The sequence below is a fragment of the Pinus tabuliformis genome, chromosome 1_1, assembly GCF_031772625.1.
Source record: "Pinus tabuliformis cultivar Carrire ecotype Pingquan chromosome 1_1, CPIR1, whole genome shotgun sequence".
NCBI classification, from domain to species: Eukaryota; Viridiplantae; Streptophyta; class Pinopsida; order Pinales; family Pinaceae; genus Pinus; species Pinus tabuliformis.
This window is the reverse complement of record NC_142297.1, coordinates 647,053,257-647,059,472: the sequence shown is the minus strand read 5'-3', so window position 1 is coordinate 647,059,472 and position 6,216 is coordinate 647,053,257. Positions and strand designations below refer to the sequence as shown.

General features: G+C 41.2%; 1 pseudogene across 1 annotated transcript; it reads right to left on the bottom strand.

Moving 5' to 3' along the window:
- Positions 1-1,502: 1,502 nt before the first annotated feature.
- On the bottom strand, positions 1,503-5,224 carry LOC149215034 (putative pentatricopeptide repeat-containing protein At3g13770, mitochondrial pseudogene; annotated as a pseudogene). Its single transcript, XR_016250981.1, has 2 exons — positions 4,770-5,224; positions 1,503-4,547 (listed from the first exon to the last, which is right to left on the bottom strand). The product of XR_016250981.1 is annotated as a putative pentatricopeptide repeat-containing protein At3g13770, mitochondrial pseudogene (transcript).
- Between the last annotated feature and the right edge of the window lie 992 nt (positions 5,225-6,216).

The window sequence follows — 6,216 nt, the reverse complement described above, 5'->3', positions numbered from 1 at the left end:
TAACAAAAATCTCAGGTTGGGTGGTAATGTCTGGAGTCAGACAGATGACAGCCTTCAATGCTTATAAAAATGGAGAAGAATAAAACTAGGCATTGACAGAAGTATGAACAATAAAGGAAAGCGAAGCACTACTTATTCTTACTTCCACACAACAATATATCATGGGCACTTCAAATTCTGTGCTAATCTTACCTGCAAATTCAATCTTTATATGGTTTCAACTAAAGCATTGGAAACATGGTTTTTTAATGTCCTGCGGGAATGGGTTGCTAAACCATTATATTCAACAACACCTATGAGGACTTATGTTACCAAAAATGAGAAACGAGAAATGGCAGCGGGACGAGAAACAGGGTTTTGAGGTTTTGTTTTCAAGAAACGAGGAGAGAAAAAAACATTAAAATTACTTTAAAAGTTCAGAGCTTGAGCAATTATATTTTCAAAATATATAAAAAAATAGCAATTTGTTCGGATTTTTTAATCCATAACGTAACCTTCCATAATAAGTAATGTGCTTTGATAAATATGGAAAAGGAAACTAGCTGTCTGCATGCAGTGCGTTTTGCGCAATACGTTTTTGGGACGGGAGTTAACCAGAGTTGGTAACGGGAGTTTCTAAGCGTTAACAGGGGAAAAACCGAAGATGAATAAACCTTGTGGCATCAAATCGCTGTAAGAAACGATCCGTTTCTGAAAAAAGGAATTTCGCAACAACAAAGACTAAAACGGGCGTCGGGAACGGCATTTTCCGTACCGTCTCGTTTCTAATGGGTTTTCTCCAGGAGCGGTGGCCACCGTCCCGCTTCTGGTAACTTTGAAAACAATGAAGATAGCTGTATTCCAGGCTTACGTACGATTCTTGGAACCCTCCTTCAGGGTTATTGTCTTTAAAACATAAGAATTACTTTGAGGGGAGAATTGATGATTTACAACTCCAGTCAAACAGCAACATCCACCGAACGATTTCCCATGAATTTCATTCCAGGTCCTTCCTCCACTCATTTACATTTCCTGGATAAGATAGAGAGAATCTCTACATTGTAGAAATGATTCTCATACAACATGTGATCCTGGATATGGTGTACTAAGCAAACTATTCAGTTCTTGTTCCCTGACATCATTTTTGAGCTAAAGCACAGCCCAACATACTGCGATCACAAAATCTAAGGCTCTAACACCATTGCAAATATATCAAAATCATACAACATGTTCTGACAATGCAAAATCCATGCTCAATGTGACTCATTGTCCTTCTATGATCCATTAAAGCAAATCAATACAGCTTGCGAGGAGTAGGATAGATGCGAAGAACGAATGTGGACCACAAGAAATTCAGAGCTCTTGTTTTGACATAGAGAATGTCAAATAGATTCTTTCATAAAGGTGATACCTAGCCTACATCCATCTTAAGCCCAGAGATATTAACCACTGAGAGATAGGAAAACCTAGGTATAAACTTCTTGCTGTTTAAAAATTCATGAGTTAAAATAGATTTATGCTAATTTAATTTTTTACCATATGGTGAAGGTTGGCTTATTTCATTTTATCAGTTTTCTTTTACATTGGACATTGGCGTTTTTTTTTTCATTTCAGTTTATTACCATTACATGCATGACATGGACATCTCTTCCACCACAGGCTGTAAGATCACCTCACTTCTGTCGGTGCAAATACAAGCATGCTTCGTGAAATCAGTATCAATAAAATTTTGGACACTGTTTAACTAGTGTTGCCTAAAGAGAAGTTTATCAACTCTCCAACTGCATTTTTTTGTGCAACCTAAAATATTTAGTCCAATGCCCATAGCAGGTAGAAGAAAGCTGCCATAACCATACATCTTCGCCAATAATCTCCACAACAGTATTGTCCACCGTTGAAACGGTGAAACCGGTTGCTATCCCTCCCAATAATTTATCTTGCAGCAATCTTGGATATCTACTTTGTAACCAAGTGGCAGTCAGCACACACTCTAAGGTTCACGATAATTCTGATATGGGTTCCTTGTGGTGTGTTAATAATCCCAAATGCAATAGCCGACCTTCGACTATGATGCTAAATAATGTGCTACTTCTGCTCCGCTTATGTCATTCAACACATGGTATGCATCTCCCTCTCAATAAGATTTTGGATGGTGGTGAACCAGTGTTGGACAAAATAAATATGTCAGCTCTCCAATTGCAACGTTTTTCCAGAAAGAATAATGTACAGCTTGACTTCTATAATCCATGGGCCATACCAGGTATAAGAAAGCTGCTATGGCCACACATCATCACCAATAATCTCCACAAGAACATTGTCCGCCCTTGAAATGGTGAAAACGGTTGCTATCCCTCACAATGATTTCTCTTGCAATAATCTTGGATATTAACTTTGTAACTAAGTGGCAGTCAGCACACACTCTCAGGTTCTTGACAATTCTGATTGGTGTTCCTTGTGGTACATGGATGATCCCAAAAGCAATAGCCAACTTTTCACTATGGTGGTAGATATTATGTTCCTTCTGCTCCTCCTCCACATCATGCAACACATGGTCTGCATCTAGCACATAGCCTTCGTCCTTTATCTTTCCATACAATTTCTCTAACTCTGCATAGATTTCCTCTGTCTGTGGGTGTGATCTATCTCCCACAAGAAAAGTGTGCACCTTGCTATTGACCTCAATCCAACTGCAACCAGGCATCTTCTTGACCTTCCTGTCTTTCATCATTTTTCTTACCTTCTCCACCTCATTCCACTCACCAGATGCTGCATAGATATTTGACAGCATCACATAAGGTGCTGCATTTTCAGGTTCTAACTCAAGAAGGCATTCTGCTGCACGTTTTCCTAGTTCTATGTTTTTATGCATTCTACAGGCACCCAGCAAGGATCCCCACACAGCAGCATCAGGTTTTATAGGCATTTTATCAATAAAATCTCGTGCCTCGTCCAAGTGCCCAGCACGGCCAAGAAGATCAACCATGGAACAGTAGTGTTCAACCACAGGTGCCATACCATAATATTTACTGATTTGATCAAAGTAACACCACCCATCATCCACTAGGCCTGCATTACAGCAGGAAGAAAGAACACCAATGAAGGTGACCTTGTCTGGGTTTGTGCCGGATATTTGCATTTGTTCGAAGAGTTTGAGAGCCTCCCCGCCACACCCATGCATTGCATACCCTACGATCATCGCATTCCAGGAGACCACATCTGGATTACACATTTTATCAAAAACCCGGCGTGCATCCTCGATTGCTCCACATTTGGCATACATATCTATCAGTGCACTTCCCAGAAAAACATCTGACTGAAAATTCTTTTTAATTACATCTCTATGGATCTCTTTGCCCTGCACCAGAGCTACCAAATTGGCACATGCTGGCAAAACACTGGAAAGAGTGTCCATATCTGGTTTCACACCTGTAACTTGCATTTGGTGGTAGAACCTCAGAGCTTCATAAAATTGCCCAATGTGCACAAATGCGCCAATCATCACATTCCATGAGACCACATCTCTCTCAGGTATTTTCCCAAACAGCTCCAGGGCCTCAAGAACCCGCCTATTTTGCACTAATCCTGCAATCATAGCGTTCCACGACACAACATTCCGCTCTGGCATCTGCTCAAAGAGCTCCAGAGCTTGCTCCACATGCCCACTCTTTGCACAGCCTGCAATCATAGCATTCCATGCCACGGAATCTCGCATGGGAATTTTGTGAAAGAGCTCCAAGGCATTGTCAAAGAGCCCACCCTGCGCATACCCTGCAACCATGGCAGTCCATGAAACCACATCTCGTTCAGACATTTTGTCAAACACTTGCCGTGCATCTTCCAAACTTCCACATTTTACATACATATCTACAAGGGAACTCCCCACAAAGACATTGGATGCAAACCCACTTGTGATTATTCTTTCATGTACCTCCTTGCCCTGTTCCAGTGCTGCCAAACTGGCACAAACTGGGAGCACACCAGCGAATGTGAACTCATTTGGTTGCACGCCTGCCCGTTGCATTTGAGAAAACAGGTTCAAAGCTTCAGCAGAAAGCCCTTGTTTTGTGTAAGCTGCAATCATGGCAGTCCACGAGACTACGTTTCGTTCAGCCATTTCATCAAACACTTTGCATGCAAATTCCATATTTCCACATTTCAGATACATGTTAATGAGTGTGTTTGCCAAAAAAACATCTTGGTATTGAAATTGATTTTGAATCATGTGGGCATGGGCTAGCTTTCCTTCTGGGAGCCTTTTTCTGCTATTGCAGGCACGTAATACAGAGGTATAAGCAGTGGAATGTGGCCTGTCCGTGGACTGCAAAATGGTAAGCGCCTCTCTGATTTGGCCCTTCTCGCAGAGTCTTCCCACATCCCTAGTGATGGTGTTAATGTCAGTATTAATATGAGTGCAGATAAAGGCTTTGAGAGTGTGAGAGTGAAGCATCTCTCTACCATTCCATAATGGCATTACCCTATCATTAGCTTGTCATTTCGTGTCTCCGTAAATCATAGTGCAGAGAGAGCTCGGCTTTTAATCAAAGATATAATTTCAGCTCGCAATCTCCCTGCGCCAGCGAAAGTTCTTTTGCATAAGATTTTTAAAAAATAGAAAAGAAAAGAAAAAATGAAATGAATGTCGCGAGGTGGAGAGGAAACGGGGTGGAGTTTTTGAATGAATGAGCGAGTAATAGCATCGACGGTTGGGAATGATATTGAATACAGTTTTAATGCCCCATTTCTCTTCGATGTCTATTTATACATTTACAGTGACATTTATTCCCTCTTACCTCTGTTGCAAATTGATTGTCTGATTACATCGCGGTTGAGGTTTTTCCATGTCGCATTCAACCCCTTTTCCCTCTGCTGCAGAGCGATTGTGTGGGATTCGTTTCCACGTGCCATTCGTTTCCGGTGACTTTCTTTGCAGAACAATTGTGTGGGATTTGAAGCTAGCAGAGCGTTGCGGCTGTATTTCTTCAGAGTGGTTGCTTATTTGATTGCTCACTCTTCAGGAAAGAACTGGAAATTGGGCAGAGGTGTCGACGGAATGTATTTTTATAGGCTGCAACCGGTTCTTTCCTATCAGAAGTTCTTAGCTGGATTACTTTATTAATGGCCTCGGTGGCCGGGGAGATTTTCAGGCAGTATGCCACTTTCAACCACCTCTTCAGGGTAGATCGGAAGACGCGCCCCATCAACACATGGTGTCGGTCATTTAGATTTGAAAATCAGTTAATTTAGTGAAAGCATTAGAGCACTTGTATATATTCCTTGTGAAAAGCGTCCACGATTTGTAAGCACCTTTTAGAAAATTTATGCCCTCAAGTTTTGTGAGAAGGGTATTCCATGTGGGTGGCAATGGTCAAAGCCTTTTCTCTAGCCTCGTAACTTCCCTAACGTATCACCCTAGTGTCTCCCTATGCATGAAACCCATGATCTCTCTCCTCATCTTATATCTCTGTAGTGACTTTTTTTGTCAACTTGATTTTATGTCCATTGTTCGGTCATGTTCGCGAGTTGTTCTTGCTTTTATCCTACACCCTCGCCCTTCCTTGTGTCATCACCCTCCACCCCAATCCACTATCTTTGATCGCCCTTACTATCCCATTAGCACCATCATCATTATCATACCATCGATCCCTAACTCCCCTTCTCTCTATCCTTCACCTTCCTTTCCCTTTAATGCAATCTTCCAACCCCATGATCCTTTCCCTTCAATGCAATCTTCTAACCCAATGATCCTTTCCCTTCCCACAAACCTGCATAAGCTTGTGTCACCTCTCTCTTTCATATCTATAAAACCCAAACCTACAAGTCCTTCTTCCAGTGCACGTATCCACATGAATAGTCAAGGATTTCAAAGCAACAAGGGGCGATGAGGAAGACACATAGGTTGGGGAAATCATAACATAATTCAAACAAGGAATATAGATAGTGCCCCATCAAGATCAAACCATGGGTTTAATGAATTTCTTAAACAATGACAACAATCAAATCAATAAATTACAAAGTATAGGACAAGGCCCATATTCTTATCACCAGGGTTTTAAAAGTAGACTTTGGAAACCATATACTCAAACAACTCATTAATGATGCCATGGCTCAAAAATCCCTTCAAGCCCTGGATGATTCTTCCATGTTGAAATCATGGACGTCAAGAATAGTAGGATAAATTCATATCCTAACACACATTATTCAAACTGGAAACCAATACTTAGCTTAGTTCTTGGGTGG